This window comes from Heterocephalus glaber, unplaced genomic scaffold (genome assembly GCF_053883595.1).
Source record: "Heterocephalus glaber isolate CG9 unplaced genomic scaffold, H.glaber_assembly_v1.0 deba00001569, whole genome shotgun sequence".
In the NCBI taxonomy this organism is placed as follows: Eukaryota; Metazoa; Chordata; class Mammalia; order Rodentia; family Bathyergidae; genus Heterocephalus; species Heterocephalus glaber.
Window position 1 is genome coordinate 5,635,411 of NW_028258354.1, and position 18,068 is coordinate 5,653,478.

An 18,068-nucleotide genomic window follows, 5' to 3' on the forward strand; every position below is an offset into this window, starting at 1 on the left:
CTTCACATTTTTGAGATAGAAAATAAAAGTTTGGCTTAGCCTCACTATAGATGGTAGTAATATACACTATTTAAAAACTGTATACTGTATTAGAGCTTTAATATCAGCTCCAAACTTTGTTAGCTTTGTTAACTAGGCAGCTTTCTTAATGATTTTTTAACTCAGTTTCTTCATTTGTAAATGGAAGTGATAAGAATAGAATGTACTTTGCGGTTGTGGTAAGGAATATATGAGTTACTACAGGTAAAAAGTAAAAACTAAGAGTAATGTCTTAGATATAGTAACTATTTAGTGAATGTTAGTCCTTTTCCCCCATAACTTAATATGACCCCCTGGTCTAATTAGCTGTGGCTGGAGGTAGAATGATGTGGTAAAAGCCTGTCTACTCAGGTATGTGCCTTCAGCACCCCTGAGAAGCAAACAGGTAAAAAGTGAGGCAACGGTAAATGAGCCTAATGCAGACTGGTGAAGTAGAAACAACTCTTGTCAGTTTGGAGAGAAAGTGTTATTATAAAATTTCCTTTATATAAAAATACTTGAATGATGGAATTGTTTCCTAAAGAGGCAGATTTTTAACAAAATTATTATGCAAAATTTATTTCAATTTATTATTTGTTAATAATCCAATGTCTGCAGTGCTGCATTAGGTAGACAGAACATAAGGAGGTAAAGCAAGAATATATTAATAGGAACAATTATAGATTATTAAAGTAAAATCATGATGAGCATTTTATACAAAACAGTTTAATTTTACCCTAAAATTCATAAGAAAAATGTTAAATATTTCAAAGAATAATTTTATTTGGCCTCCTTTTAAGTACCTGAGAGTTTTTATTTATTTTAGTTTTTAAAAAGAGGAACATATAACTTAAAAGTGAAGATATGGACTCAGCCTAATTCTTCATGAATGAGTATTTCCACTTAGGATTTTGGTTATTTCCAGAACCTCTGTAACTTAAAGATGAATAAATAAAGCTAAAAATACTTTTAATGTATATGGTCTTTTTCAGTGAACACAGTGTTTTCACTGATTCATTAATCCAGTGAGGGAGACCAGTGCTATAATTCTACATGACAAATAATTACTACTGAGGCTCAGGGACTTTGAAGTCATTCACTCCTAGGCACGTACCAAATGCACCGCAGAACCAGACTCAAGACACCTGTGACTGTGCCTAAGCTTGAGATTCTTCCCACTATTCCACAGCAACTTGTGCTGGCCCAGAAATGGATACACTGCTGTCCGTGCGTCAGAGTCCACTCCTCAGCCCAGAGAAACTCTACTTCTTTTTCTATTGATTACTTTCGCTCTAGACCTTGAGGTTCACAGCTGATGAAAGCTTGCTTAGATTTGAGTAAGAGGGTAGGAAAATCTGTTAAAAACAAACGGGATATAAATTGTGACCAGGAACAGTTTTAAATCCTTTGCCACTGTGTAAAATAGATTTAATATATTTTATCTAATACATAGCATGTGAAAGTCAACTTGTACCAAAAAGAGACTTTGTTCTTATAACATTTCTAAATATTTATAAATATTATTTAATAGTTCTTTATTCAGCTCTCAAGAACAAGAGAGAAGATGTTAAAAGTACTCGACCTTTAAATGTAGAGTGCTTAAATTAATTCATGTTGTTACTTCAGCTTCACAGATGGGTTGTCTTGTAAATAAAACTTTTCTCTCATTAGAAATGAACTCAATCTTGCAATTCCCCACAGGTCTCATATCTTTTACACTGTCCTATGCTTCATGCATTGACCCAGAACCCAAGGGAGTTTATGCGCAATTGGTGAATTGAACCAGAAATAATTGCCAGTGGCATTATGTCACAACCTAAGTGATGAAAAAAAAAAAACCTGTTAATTTCTTTTACATTTAATTAGAAAAATTTAAATGAATTCTTTCAGAAGTACATAAAGATTAATAGACCACCATTGTGATTTCTTGTGCTGTATAAATGAAATATTTCTTTTGTAAAGTGTTATGCAATTATCTATGTATCTATATATGATCATGCCACCACTCTTTTGGTTTTTATTACTTGTTTTACATCTTTCATTAATTTTTCTAGGGAGAAAGTTCAGCTGCCTGGAGAATGTTTTTCTTCTTTTTTTTTTTAACCTTTAAGTAATGATACGTTTTTGCCCACAAGACTTCAGAAGAAGTAAGATTAAATGTGAAGTCTTTGGATAAATCCATTGTCTCTTCTCAGTTCCCCTTCTTTTTTATACATTGGACAATCTTCCTTCTTATTGTCTGCTTCATAAATTCCTCTTTTTCTTTATCACCCAAAAGTATGAATTTCTGAAACCTTTGAATTTTTTTCTTTACTCGTTTTTTTTTTTCAGTGACATACCTATTTTCATCTTCAGCTGGGCCCTTCCAAGCTGATGGTTTCCAAGGCTACAGTTCTTGTCCTGACTGATTTCTGCAGCTGCAGTCCTGCATAGCTGCTGCCTCGCAGTGCTCTTCTATTCACTGTGTACTAGCTTTGCAGAACTGTTACTGTCCACCCAGTCTCCCATGTTGGAAAACAACAGGGTCATCCTTTACACTTTTTACAGTCACACTGGCATTTTCACCAAACCCTTAAGATTGTAGATAGTGCTTTAAATTGAATATCTTTTTTACCCATGCTGTTGTCACTCCTTTATTTCACAGCCTTAATACAGTACCTCCCTTCAGAACTATCCTACAGGTTCTCTCTTCTTTTTTATTTCATTTTTTTGTGATTTCCTATGTTGACTTCAAAGCAACTTTGCTAATAAACAAATCTAATCATATTCATCCAGTGATTAAAAACCTATACTGACCACCCTGGGTTGTTGTAAACTTTAGCTTTCCTTTTATCATGTTTTCCAGGACTTTCACACATTTTCAGTCTTAATTTCTGCCACTTCAGATCATGGGTTCAGTGATTCAGGGACATTATGTGCTAGTCCCCCTCAAGAATTAAGTCTTTGAATATTCTGCTTTTCATATCAGAAATGACCTATCAGATCTTTTCCTCTTTCATGACTCAATTCTCTTTCTGTGAAGTGATGCCAGAGGCCCTGAAGACACATTTATTGCTTCCTTCAAAACTTCATCTCACTAGTTGTGATGATGCACACCTGTAATCCCAGTATTTGAGAGTTGGAGGATTATCACTAAGAGTTTGAGGTCTGAATTTGAGGTCAGTCTGGGCTACATAGCAAGACCCTGTTTCAAAAAACAAAAACAAAACCAAGAAACTTTATTCTCTGGTACATTTAAGTATAATTAAATGCTTATATATGTCTCTCCTGCCACATAGTGAGGGAAAAGCACAACCTACTCTTTTTGTATGTATTTTTTTTTGTTTTTTTGGTACTGGGGATTGAACTCGGGTCCTTTCGCTTGCGTAGCAGGCGGCGAAACCACTGAGCTAAATCCCGGCCCCATGTATTTGTTTTTTAACATAGCAACTAGCTTAGGGCTTGGGATTTGGTAGGTCCTCAATCACTGACAAATAAATGACTCAATTAATTCATGCCCCATCCAGCACTCACATTTTCACATCTTTTGAGGAGAGATGCAAATAATCTCTTAAAAACTACATTAGATTCTCAAAAAATCTTTTGGAAATTTCGTTTATGAAGCTTGCAGGTTAATTTGTCTGTGTCTGTATATACATCTATAGATTTGTGTTTTAATCAGTTGAGATTTCTATAAGGCAGTATCATTAACGATGTGACTTAAAGAAGAGACATTTAATTTTCATAATAGAGGCTTGGAAATTCAAGATAAAGGTGCTGGCCTAGCTGAGTCCATTATGTGCGTAGTAGGAAAATGTCAAGACAGTTACCTGACAAAGACAAATCTCAAGCATCTGGGATATAAACTTGAAATAGATGGAGATACCTGTTAGGAAAAGACAAGCGGTACTAGGCTCAACAAAGACTAGTAATGAACTATTTAGACTTACAGTATAGTGTCTTCCTGAAATATTATGGTTCTTCTTGTTTTTAAAGCATTATATTTATTTGTTTCATCCATTTAAAACAAAAGCCCTACCTATGACGCCATGAGTCTTTGAGGGGACATCTTGACATAAGCCATAGCAGGAGTAAACCATAGGACACGTGATTTCCTCTTTTAACAATTGACAAATTATGATTTGTAATTTAAAGTACTGGAAAAAGAAGGGAATCCGATTGTCTTGAGATTCTGTAAACCTTTCCAAGTTTATTGTCTGTAGCACTATTGATAATAATCTTGGGCTGTATTATTCCTTTTTGTGAGAGATACTTAGCATGTTCCTTGGCCTCTTCCCAGTACTGGGACTAGGTCATGAGAAGCCTGACACGCCATGAGGAGCAGACAATAATGTGACCATTTTTATATTCACTATAACGACTACATACAAATATATATGAGTGGCTAGTACACACTTTGATGAGAGAGCTCTGGAAAGAATTTGTTGCCAGTGGGTCGATGGGTATTGCTATTAGAGAGAGACAAGGGCTTTTGTGTTATCTAAAGTGGCAGTCTAATGGATCTATCTGACTCCTAGGCCTCCACTTCACTAAAGAATAATAATTCTGATGTGCACTTATGAGCAAATATGAAAAAATTTGAATCACGTTTCTGAGACCCTTGTAAAAATATTCAAAAAGTCTACAATGTGATATATTTTATTTTCATTTTACAAAATAAGGCAGTCTTATTAGTTACTACTTCATTGTTCTCTGTACATTTGCTAATATAAATTTTATCCTTCTCTTTTCTGTTTTCTCGGGGCCTTGAGGAAAGCTATGGCACCTTGCAGTTTGTTCAGTGTGGCTGCTGAGAAAATTACAGTTCATCAGACAGTGATGGATACTAATCATATCAGTTAGTACAGAATCACCAAGCCACATCATATTGTGTATTGTCTGCAAGTTGAAAAAGACTGGTATTTTTACCTCATGTTTAGCAATAGAGCTCAATCCCTAAAATTCTAGATTTCTCTCATTCAGTGATGTATCAATCAGCCCATTGCTCCATATTTTTTTGCCACTTACTATAAAAGTTGGCACATGGTAATAACAACAAATTAAATCATTCAATTTAAGAACTCACTAGCTTCTGACAGGCAGTGTACTGTGTTTTGTTTGTACTTAAGTGTTCAATATCCTTCAGTGTGATTGTTAATAAATATTTCTATTTTATAAATATGGGAACCAAACTTAGCCAGCTGCATTAAGTTACCCACCATCATGTTTTTAGGATCACATGATTACAGGTCTGCCAATTCTGGAGCCTGTGCTCTTCAGTATTCCTTCAGAGCTTTTGATAGATGGCTGTGTAGATTGTGCAGGGTACTTCTAGGTGGTGGCACCATCTGCGCTGCACATTAGAAACATCCTGAGATTTCATTCATAGATAACAAGTACCAAGTGATTTTCAGTGTTACATATTTTGTTATAGAAAAATTATTCAGTGATACTTTTTAAAGCACTTAACTTTATTTGGAATTCTTGTGACAGACATAGGGGCCATTGCAAAAGGATCTTGCAGTAGTGTAGAGATTGGGCTCATCTTTGAATATAGCAAGAGGGAGTGGGGATTTAAAGAAAAGGAAGAGGGTGGGGATCAATGGATAGAAAATTACTGACAGGACACATCAGGAGTATGGGAGACTTTGGCTAAACCAACCTAACAGAGTTCTTGCTAAAAACAGGCCAAGGTGATCAGACATCTGAGAATGGTGGCAGATGAAGAACTTAAGCTGATAGCTGGTGTTAAGTACACAGAATTCTTGTTAAACAGACTTAGCAGGGATCTTTGCTAAAACTGGATTTTACAAGGAAGTCCAAAGAGAAGCTTAAGAGAAGATTCAGTAACCTAACTAAAGTTTGGCCAAGTAAAGAATCTTTGTCAATTTTAGAAATTTTATTCTGGATGCTGTACAATGGGTGATGGGGAAGTGAGCAGTAATTTCCCCTCTATCCCTTCTTTTTTTCCTCCCTCCCTCCTTTCTACCTACAGGGACTTGCTTAGATGTACATTACACCTAGCAAAGAATGAAGTTCAACTGAAAGGTTATTTCTTTCTTATTGTGATTTCCACATTGTAATGTAGCTGATGTACTTAGGAGAGTGAAACCACCTCTTTAGAACTTCTGCTTCAGCTAGTATTAGTGAAAATTGTATAATGCCGCCAGAGTTTTTTTCCAAAGGCCTAGGGCTAGAATATGCTCTCACTATTATTTATTATTGTCATGAAGGCATTAGCTTTTGCCATTAGAAACCATACTTATACTAAAGGTGTTACAGCTGGATGTATGTGCTCCAAATTCTCATTACATGCTGCTGACCTCTCCCTATAAATCTCCAGCTTGGAGTTATCAGCTTTCTACTTGTTGGCCCTAATTGGAAAGTTCTCTGCTATATACAGGTACAAAATGTACTAGCAGAGCTTGAATTTCTGCCCCTTATTAACATTGCCTTTGTGACTTATTTTCTCAATTCTCTTTCTATTGGAAATACAGCTGAAACAAATTCCTCCGTTTTATATACAAAGTGAGCGTATGGTAGAACCCATTACAAATCATGCAGTGCAGTAAACAAGAACACAGTTTAATATCCTTACTATTAGAGGAGATTAAAATGTCCTTTGGTTTGCCAGTCAATTACTTGCACATCATTTTTACTTAATAAACTATAAATAAGCATCTAAGTTTTTTTAGGAGTTTGAAACTCATTTTACTGTTTGAAAATCAAAGTATCAGATAGTAAATTCTGTGAAGGGAGATAGATTCTATTTTGGGAAGACTCTTGTGTAGTCTAGAGGGGGCAGAATGTATGTTTATGACTTGATTCATCTGTCCACCAGAAATATATTTTCCTGAGAGAATCCCTTGGGTTGAACGTGAAAGTCATATGTTCATGCTGAGGAATTTCCCAGTAGTCTATATCACAATATCCCTTTTAAGAGAAAGCGACGCCATGCACTACACTTAGAAACTCTTAATCACTTAACTGTCCCTGTTTTTTCTTTACATATTCTTGATAATAACTAGAAATCACTATTACTTCGAAAGATTCATTTTAAGTGCATGTTTAGTACTTGCATTTTCAATGCATACTTAAATATTATTTAAAATCTATTTTACCAATTTCAATTAATTAGTACATTAAAACAGCTGTGTGTGGTATTCTGGAATGAATTTTGTTCTCTTATTTTTTTCAATTAAAAGATGATTTAATAATTTATAAGTAAATGAAAGTTGAACTTTATGAGCTCATGAGATAAAATGATCAAAACTATACAAGTTCTAAGTTAAGGTCTATGTAAAATTACGATATTTTGAAGAAATTAAACATAAATACTTCCTTTTCTCAGATTGACTTACTTTTTTCTAGCATCAATGTCAAGAAGCAATCAAAAAAGAAAAGCGTAAAAAATTTTTATCATTGAAAATGGACCTTTATTTGTCATCCTTTCTTTTCTAACATGGAACATTTATTTGTCAGGCCTTTTCTAATTATTCTATAGAATGTTCAGACAAACTGCTTCTCAAATTCGGTGACAAAATATATGTATAAAATAGGGATTTAGTTGTGAATATTGCTACTTGCAGAATTATAACGGTGGTAGGCATGTTCATTTTGAGAGAAGTAGATAGTACGTAGTTTCGGGTATATGTTATGAATTTGATGATGTGAATTTCAGATCAGAGATTCTACTTATTATTTTTAAAAAGTATACAGATTATGAGAAGAAAATAATTCCTGATTGGACACAAGTTTCTGTTTCCAAATATGGACCTGTACTACTGATTTCTTCTTTCTTTGTATAGAAAATGGAGACTATACAGTCAACTTCCACCTGTTGAGCATTAAAAAAAAAAATTGCAAAGTCACACCATTCAATTGTAAATTTAGCCTCTGTTTCTGGTTTACTAGGTTATTCTTGCTTCAGGCCTCTGATTGCCCTTAGTAAAGGAAGCAGTCCCCCAGCCTTCATTCCTTTTAGGAGCTCACTGGAAGACAAAGAAAGAAATATGTCACAAACATTTAAATTTTCAGGAAGTATGTAGTTTTAGGATACTGCCAATCTTCTCAGGTGTGTAGTGTCTTGCATATATATGCCTAAGATTCAAATGAAACTAACAGATGCACTGGGGACAAAAAGAAGTTTTTCTCTGAGTACTGTATTTTAAATGCAGTAATCTGGTAGTTAATAGTAACAAGAGATTTCTACCCCTTTGTTTCTTTGTGACCGCCCCGCTCTTTTTTTTTTTTTTTTTTTTTTTTTTTTTTGGTACCAGGGATCAAACTCAGGGCCTTGTGTTTGCCAGGCAGGCGCAGTGCCACTGAGCTAAATCCCCAGCCCTCCCTGCTCTTTTATCATCCTGCTTTTCCTCTCTTTCCATTTTAGTATTTCCTCTGTAAATAAATAAAAGTGTATCCTATTAATATGGTTGTGCTGATTTTTTTTTAAAGTTACCATTATTTCTAAATCTTGTGTTTCTTATAGGAATTATTTATAGCATTCTGGGCAAAGGAATAATTTTTGAAATACTCTTTTAGCAAGACCCTTTTCTATTCCAATTATGTAACCACGTTTTTCTGAAAAATATTACTCAATTATGTTGCCAACAGTAATACTGTGTTATCATTTTATTCTTTCAGTGACCTATGTTATATTCCTATTTTGAAGATGAAGAAATTGATTTTCTAGATGTTCCAAATTCATACAGCTCATTAGTGGTTGACCTGTTTTTGGTTGTTTTGTTTTGAGACACGGTCTCACTATGTAGTTCGGGATAGCCTTGAACTCACTGTATAGTACAGGCTGGCCTCAAAGTCATGGCAATTCTCCTGCTTCAGCCTCCTGAGTGCTGGGATTACAGGTGTGTGCCACCAGGCATGGCTCAAATGTAGATATTTCTGTATTTTCTAATGGGTTTTATGTACAGTACTTCATACGTTTCCAGTTAACATTTGAGTTGCATTATAGCTTAATTGCTGGACCTGATTTGAGTCAAACTAGTTAACTTTAATTTATTAAATGATGGTTTAATAGTTTGCAATCCTATTTAATTTTTATCTGTCATTGGGAAGTATAAATTGTAGTACCTGCATGAATGTACTTCACCTTTCTGGCTGGTAGGCTTTCACCCTGAATTAAAAAAAATATGTTTACTGTATTTTCCAAAGATTTTTAGCAACTTCAACACTTGATTCAGGAGTTGAGAGCTAATTTTTTTTTTTTTTGAGGCAGGATCTCAATATGTAGTTCAGGCTGGCCTTGAACTCACTATGTAGCCCAGGATGGCCTTGAACTCACAGTGATCCTCCTACCTCAGCCTCCCAAGTGCTGGGACTACAGATGTGCACCACCACATCTGGCCAAGCACCAATTTTTTTATATCACTTTCGTCATTGCTACATCTTCCTTTGGTTTTAGCATTCCCTTTGGGAAAATTATATTTTAGTTTCCTCCATTTATTTTTGTTTCATACAAAACAGACCATTATTTTACTCTTGCCTTATTCATCCTCTAAATAATGCCTTTACAGAATGTTTATAAAAAATAAAACAATCTAAATCTACAGCATAAACTCTGTGACAGTGAGGGACTAGAAACCAAGCTGTATAACCAACATGACTAAAGGAAAACAGAGCACCCTTTACAACCTGTTTTTCACATTTGCTATGTGGAAATTTTTCAGCTAACTGTTTAATTCTTAACTCACACTAATTTGGTATCCTGCAGTTTAATTCAGTTCTGATACTAATGACCCAGAGTAAGTGCAGACCCCACAGTTTAAGAACTTTGAGCAACAAGAGCACCCCATTTCATATCACAAGCACAAGTACGGTTTCTCAGGTTACCTACAACTTTTGCCCAACTTCTTTACAAATCCAGATTCCGTCATCAGGTTCAATAGGTTGTTAGATTAGCTCCCAGAACTTGAGGAAAAACTTTACTTATGCTTACCAGTCTAGTAAAAAGATGTAACTCAAGAACAGCCAACTAGAAGACATGTATATGGCAAAGGGGAGGCAGGAGACAATGCTACCATGCTATTTCTGGGCATAATGCTCTCCCAGCCCTTGGAGCAGTGACAGTTGGAACCATTTGTCAGCCTGGTGCCACATTAAAATGGCTGAAAGAAAACTTTGAAATGTCACCGCAAACAAAGAAGGCATTAGACATGCATACTTAGTAAGCAAACCAAAAGGCAGTTTGTGGCTTCCTCTGTCTTTTTAGTGTTTGCCTTTTGAGGGACATTTCATGATTATGACTTACTCATTCTATTTAATTTTTATTGAAAGTCCCTATTATGTCATTTGAAATGAAATATTAGGTTAACTTGAATTCTTGGCAGTTTAAAAGAAAAAATTAAAATAGCAATGTGATTATTATTTTTGCTTGCAACAAGAATTTAAACAACTGAGATTCTGAAAATAACTTAACAAACAAAAAATCATGCATTATTTCCCTACAATAGTCTTAGATTCTGTCTACTCATATAATGGGGATCCATGCCACTATTGCCCACTAAAGCCATTTATCATTCCAGGGTTTGCAATTCTGAAGAATTTTCTCAATGATATTTTCTTTTTTATCATTTAATTGACAGATATAATGGGATTGTTGGTAGCCTCTAAAAAAAAGTGCTGCCATATATTAACATTAGAAATTAGTCACCTGTCATCTTGGCAACCTGCGAGTCTGATATTCTAAATGCCTTTTCCAAAGTATTATAGAAAAACTAAAATAAGAATATTTTGTTGTTTAGCTAAAATTTCCTCAGAAACTTTTAAACTGATGTTGCATACCTATTATCTGAAATCATTTGTATAACTATAAACTTTAATTTCTTTTTAAATTATAGATATGATGACTACCAGGATATCTTATAGTGAGAACTGATGAAATAGCACATACGTAGTATATGTATATAGGTAATTCTCTGTCCTCCCCCCACCTCCCTCACAGAGCCCTTCTCTGATTACATTACAAAGGAATAATTTCCCCCACTTCTTATTACTTTAATTCTTTTTCATCCACTTTGTATTAAGCAATCCTTTTGATTTGTCTGTGTTTGCATCTCCTGCTAGACAGACATTGTGTGTTCATTTGGTGCCGAATTCCTCAGTCTAGAATTATATACAGTAAGTATTCATTTATCCATTTATTCAGAAACATTTTTGTGAGCTTCATTTGCTTTTGATGGAGTACTGTGTTGAACAAAGTGAGGTGCCTGTCTTGATATGACATTAAATTCTTTGTTGTATTCACAAGTGAATTTCTGTTTTAATGAGTCCAAATATATACTATAATTGTGCAATAGTTTCTGGGCTATTATATGTCTATTAGAATAGAAACAAACCAGATTTGTTGTGATTTTTTAAAAAAATATTGCTTTTATAACTTCTGCTTTTTCATCCAAGGGAGTCATTTTAGCAGGGATATGTCTGCTATGGGGAGGGTTGGATAACACTTAACAGTAATGGATATCATGTTTCTTATTCCATTTGTGAAGAAGAGGAACAAATTCTAATGTTCTTCTACAACCTGTGGTGTAATGAACGGTTATTGATTCTGTTTTCCAAAGTAGGTCAGCTTTTCTTTGTGGCCTTTCTTTAGATGTCATTAATATAAGGCAGCTTAAGAGTTTGTCTTCAGTGGGGGATGAATGGTAAGAGCAGTACTCCATTTTGGAATATGAAGACTGTATCCGTGTGCCCTGATACAGCAAGTAACATCTAACAAAGCACATTTCCTAACATTGCTTTATACAAAGAAAAAAATGTGTGTTTTGCACTTAAAGATTTTTAAACTTATAATATTAATTTAACTTAAAGACGATGAAAATTAAACGCCTTCCTATACACCTTCATGCTGTAGATAAACTTTGTGAAGAGAACTAGTGATCTAACAAGTGTTTCAGAATGAATTTACTATTTTAACACTTCAGTATGTATGTCCTGTGAAAAGTTTTGATGCTTTACAATTTACCTTACTCTTGTCCTGTAGCCCTTTGATTCCTCCTTATCCTTGTAAGAATTGTCCCAATAATTCTTTTCTCTAGGATCTGTCTCTCTCCTTCATTCATGGCATGCTAATTTGATTGGATTTTTCTGTTTTTATGCACATATTCATTTTTCTTGCTACATTTTCCCAGAAGTATCTGCTTCTGTTTGTAGCTCCTAACTAGTCTGTGAAAGTTTTGATACTTCAGGGCTTTTTTGTGTTCATCTTTGTAACATCATTGCCTTAACACAGTATCTGACATAGAGATGGATCCTAGTAAATACCCATTGGATGAATTATATGGTAATTATTAAAAGAAATTTGATTGAGGAAGGATATGTAATCTAAGCCAGAGAATTGAACTAGCCATGAATTAGAATTGTTGTTATTTAGATCTATTGAGATAGATTGCAGAATGATTGTGAGCATTTTGGAAATAGTATACAGTGTAATGCATCCTCAATTTTGATTGAAAATAACTTTAAAGAGCTCATAATTGTGAAAATGCATGTTAGAAAATTAATTTTAAGGTTAATTTTGATGAGTTATCACTACTTACATGTGTTCAAAATAATGCATATTGCCAATTTTTAAAAATTTTTAGGTAATTTAGATTAATATAATTCACTTCAAAGCTATATAAAATATTGATAAATAATATTTTTGCTACATCTAAACGGGTTTTGAAAATTTACCAAAATTTCACATTTGCCTTTCATTTTGGAAGGGTAACTCTGGAACTATGTCAATAGTGATTTAAATCAGTTTAATAAGGGAGAAATGTAACTCCCAACCTCCTAGTTGTCAGATGTGCTGAATTTGCATCCCCTGAAATTGAAGAATGAATTCCAAAGAACAAGGGAGGTTAAGAGTAGGAAAGGTTTATTGAGAGATAGCTCCTGAGAGACAGGAGGGGTCCAGGGTGGGTTTCCACAGAAGCCCTTTGTCAGGGGTAATTTATACAGCAAAGTCACAATGTAGGTACAATGTGGGTCAAACTACCATCAACCTATAGGATTACAAGTATAGCTGGTTAGCTAATATTGATCCAATAAGGAATTGAAGCATGTAGCAAGGACATGTGGCTAGCGTCATTAACCTTGGCTTGGCTTATCTATGACTTCTACAGTGGGATCATTTGGGGGAGGGAATTGGTCCAGATGTTCTGGTCATCCACCTGGGTGCCTGATGCATATCTGGACTTCTTGGACTGGGTGGTGCTATTTACAGTATACAGTAATCTCAAGTTTCTGTTCATCCCTAGGGAAGTATGCAAGTCTGGCCATTGGGACTTTATCTTGAGGCCTTGCCTTCTTCAAATGCACCACCAGCCACAATTCTGATGTGTTTATTTTTTTGCTGACTTCCTTGAGAGCCCAGGCCTTCTCTGACGCTTATGTATTTCTACTTAACTTAGATACATATAATAAATTCACAAGAAAATATAAGTATCCGTGGAGATGACAATTATACTGTCCTTTAGAAATGAGCGTCTACAACTGTGAGCATGGAAAAGGATTTGAACTAGAAATATGAATGTTTTTGCTAAGTATGATTTCAGATATTGGTTACATTTGATATAAAACAAAGTAGTAGTAAAATAAGAGAATTTATTTTATTTAGGACTTAACACTGACCACTCAAGATAAAAACGAGAAAAATGTTAAAGAAGCAAAGTAGAACAGTGAAACTTGGTTAGTGTTAATAACAACACAGACCCTAGCTTTCTTACAGGTCAGAGGCTAGAAAACCTTACATTTCTCTTTTAAAATTTATTTTGGACCTGTAATGTATCATAAATAACTGGTACTGAAGGAATTTATGAACATTGTAGGAAAAAAGTCAATGATGTGTTTGTTTGATTTTGCTTTTTCTCTCAAATGTGTACATCATGTTGTCTTTTCTTTCCATCCTCTTTTCAAGATTTCTTTGAAGACAGAAAACTAGTACAGTAATTTCCTCATAGTTAGAGATATTTTTGTAATTATCTGCAAATCTGCAAAGCTTCAGACTTTTTTATCTGTCAAGAAACAGTTGAAATGCTTTACATGAAGGAAGCACAAATGCACATGAAGGACAAAAGTTAAGCAGAAATTGTGTGTCATAGTTGAAACCCATTATCACGTTTCAAATCTCTTATTACTATTCCAGCAAGTTCCTTCTCCTCTCATTTTCCTTTCTCTTAAGCCTTTCTTCTGGCTCCTTTCATGGAGGAGCTCTTACATTGAGTTTTCAGGAATAAATAGAATCTTGCTTAAAAGAAAAATAGAGAAGAGGATTCCTTAATAGGCACTGACATGTATGAAAGTACTACAGACACAAAAATATGAGATAATGTGAAATGAGCTAGAAACAAATTAGTTCATGTATTGATATTAGTTCAGTGTTATCGGAGCATGTAGTACAAGGGAAGCTATGACATTAGAGAAGAGTACAGAAGTGAAATGTGGTTAGATCAGATGAAAAAACCGTAACATATCAGCAAGAAATGATCATGTTAGATGCAGTGGTTACACTTAAAATACCAGCTCCTTGGAAGGCAAGGGCAGTAGGATTGCAAATACAAGGCCAGCCTGGGCAATTAGTGAGACTTTGTCTCAAAATTTAAAAGAATTTTTCGAGGGTTGGTACGTAGTGGGTTTATAGAGTATCTCTTGTTTCAATCCTTGCTAATGAAAAACATACTAGGAAAAGAGGGGGAGAGGGAAGGGAAAGGGAAAGAAGGGAAGAGGAGGATAGGATCTTATCAGTGAGGGCACCTTTGGTAACTAATAAGGAACACAGTTCCACTACAGGAGAAGAAGAAGACAAAAATAACTGATAGAGATAAAGAAATGTGTGCCGGTAACTGAGACACTGTGAGACTTTATGCTTGATCTGATGGCTTTCATTTTCTCTGTGAATAAGAAGCCAGGTCAACTACACGGTTTGACTGAGGATGTTTGGGAAACTGGAGAGGGAAATGTTAAAATTGTAGGGAAATGGAGAGGAAGACACCCAGAAGGATGTGAGAAGCTTATTGGAGAGGCTTTGGGGATCCTGGCAAAATTGAAATCTCTGAATGTGAAGAAGCATCAATCTTTACAGTTACTCCATTTATCTCCAGCTCTGTTCAGTATTGTAATTGCAGGTTCTACTCTGCTTTTGAAATATTCAGGGTCTCTTTTGCAAGAAGACATAGGAGCTAGGGACCTGAGGATGTTGTTGATTGACTATAGTTGATATTAACATTTATTTACTTTTTTTCTGTTGCTAAGGAAGTGCTGTACTAGTAAGCCAGATACCTAGCCCAATATTTATTAAATATATACATTTTGGTAATGCACCCCCAGAGTCAATTTGTTAATGTAGATAATAAAACACTCAGGCACCAAGAAATCTCGAGAAGGCAAGGTTGTTTACTTCTGCAGAAGGGTGTGAGCACATTTTAGCATGAGGTAGCAAATGGGCAGAGACACAGCAGCAGGCTATTTTTTATTTTCTGAGAAGCAGCTGACCTTCTCCCCATTGGCTGGTTTGAAGGTTCACGATCTATCCTGACTGGCTAATTTAAGCAGTTGGAGGGGAAAGCCTAAAGGGTTGCTGGACAGGGTTGCTAAGGGAAAGGAGAGTGGGGTATGGGGAACTGAAAGTCTTTAGCTGTTGATAAGTTACCTGTGTTGGTCAGTCAGAATCTAAGCTGAGCAGACATTTCTTGTTATTTTGATGTAAGGGGTAGGGGAGGGCAGCCTAGGGTAGACTAGAGTTTAAAACGGAGACACTCTCTTGTTCATATTTTTGGTACTAAAGACCTTGTTTCTTACATACAGTATATTACGAATCCTGCTTAGTACATTATGTGTGTTACCACGCTTATACCCTTATGTACTATTAGGTATAAATATAATTTTCATGTTTTGAAGAAATACTGAAGATACATTGGCAAATGCTGAAAAGGACATCAGAAAGCTATGATAAAGTGGAGAGTATGTATGAACCAAATACAAAATATGCAGCTGTATGAGTAAGAGATTGAAAAGACAATTAGACATTAGAGGTAAGTTTATTTGAGACTTGATTGTGATAGAGACAAGAGGTATGAGTGGAATTTAAATGGCTTCAAATTTGTAAATGGAGCCTTGGTTTAAAGATGATTTGTTCATATGGGAATTAAACAGTGCATTCTTGGGCTGGGGATTTAGCTCAGTGGTTCCGCCACCTGCCTCGCGAGCGCAAGGACCGGAGTTCGATCCCCAGTACAAAAAAAAAAAAAAAAAAAAAAAAATAGTGCATTCTTGAATAATCAGTGGATCACAGAAGAAATCAGGGAATAAGTTCAAGTTTCTAATTTTCTAGAATCAAATGACAATGGAAGCACAACAGACCAAATCCTATGGGGAACAATGAAAGCAGTGCTAAGAGGGAAGTTTATCACTATAAGTGCACAGATAAAAAGAATAGAGCCATCTCAATTAAATAACCTAAGGATGTGTCTCAAGGTCCTAGAAAGAGAAAAACAATGCAAATCTGAAACTAATAGAAGGAAAGAAGTTATAAAGATTAGAGGGGAACTTAGTGAAATTGAGACTAAAAAACAATACAAATGAACAATGAATTAAAAAGTTGATTATTGAAAGGATAGGAAAGATCCAGGAAGACAAACGGGAGGAGGAAAGGAAGTAAAAAGGATCAAGGTGCAATATTTGTATGTACTAGTTCTCCCACAATGAATGTATTTACTATGTATTGCAAATATACACTAATAAAAAAAGTTGGGGAAAAACCTAAAAATTAATAAAGGTGGTTTACTCTTTCAGTTCTGAATTCTGCCATGACTGGATTAATCCACATTTTTGTTTGAGCCAACTGTGAGGGATGCTGGCCAAGTTCAGTGGGTGTTGGACTGATACATACCTTATTAGTTATGTCAGTATTAAGATTTGGATGGAATTAACTGGATTTAAACTTTTGGTTTTATGGTTTTGCTTGATAATATTTTACTTAAAAATATAAACTTCATATATACACATATTTCCTAGACATATTTTCCAATATTCTATTTTTTTCAATATATTGTATTTAATGTTTGGAGTTGAGGATTCATGTATTATCTTTTGCTTATGAGAGATTTCTGCTTGATGATGTTTTCATTGTGATATTTTAAAATAGCAGTTTTACTTGCCTACCTATGATAACTGTGGAATAAGCTTAAAAATTAACATTGTGTCTGTAGATTTACTTGATTGATAGTACAGTATGTGAAAGAGAAGGTGCACCTTCAATAAAATAAGAGACGTATTATCAAGGAAATTTCAGAATAAAATTCATTTAAGTTTAGAACGAGAAATGTGTTTATACATTACATGTCCAGCCCACTCATTTATGGCCAGGGCACACATCTGGTTCTTTTCTTAAGTGAATACTATTTTTTTTTAACTGGATGGTCATGGAAAGGGTGAGTAAGATCAAGGTTAGAATATTTACTCTTGTCCTTTCAGCTTTGTGATCTGGAAAACTTGGCTTCCCGAGCCTCATACTGTCTTCTGTAAGATGGGTATGTTAATATTATCGACGAGTGAGAGGATCGAAACAGCCCATTTTATTTTTACATACTTCTGTCAGATTATATTTATATTGAACAAAATTCTATCTCTCTGTAGTTCAATTTTACTTGCACCCTGGAACTACAGAACTGGGGAATGTTATGCTAAAAGAAACAAACCAGACACAGGAAGACAAGTGACTGCATGTTTTCTTTCATATGTGAAAATTTCTTAAATCTAAATTTCACAATGAGTTAAATTTTTGCCATTTATCCAACAACCTGTGTTTTGACCATTTAATAGTAACATTTAAAAATTTTTGCCCAAAGACAATGATTTCCAAATACAAATGTATTTCCCAAATACAATAGGCCAGGCAAGGATGATGGCCAAACTCCATCATCAGAAAAGTGCTTTGTGTCCATGGCTCAGCTTTAGTACCCTCTGTGCACAGGCATGGGCTGGGAAGTGCTCATGGGAGGAGTGGGTTCTGTGCAAGTCTGGGAATGGGTTCAGAGCTCATTAGCCTGGCCCATGGTGAATTACATTTT

The 18,068-nt window shown here is 35.0% G+C and overlaps 1 protein-coding gene across 13 annotated transcripts in view; it reads left to right on the plus strand.

Moving 5' to 3' along the window:
- Slc16a7 (solute carrier family 16 member 7) overlaps positions 1 to 18,068 on the plus strand; it is a 176,043-nt gene that overhangs the window by 23,119 nt on the left and 134,856 nt on the right. For 4 of the 13 annotated variants that reach the window (XM_087192114.1, XM_087192116.1, XM_087192117.1 and 1 more), the window contains exon 2: positions 15,898 to 16,031. The exons of the other annotated variants lie outside the window; for them this stretch is intronic. The gene's annotated coding sequence lies outside the window, so the exon portion shown is untranslated. The remainder of the gene's footprint in view (positions 1 to 15,897; positions 16,032 to 18,068) is intronic. 13 annotated transcript variants of the gene reach the window in all.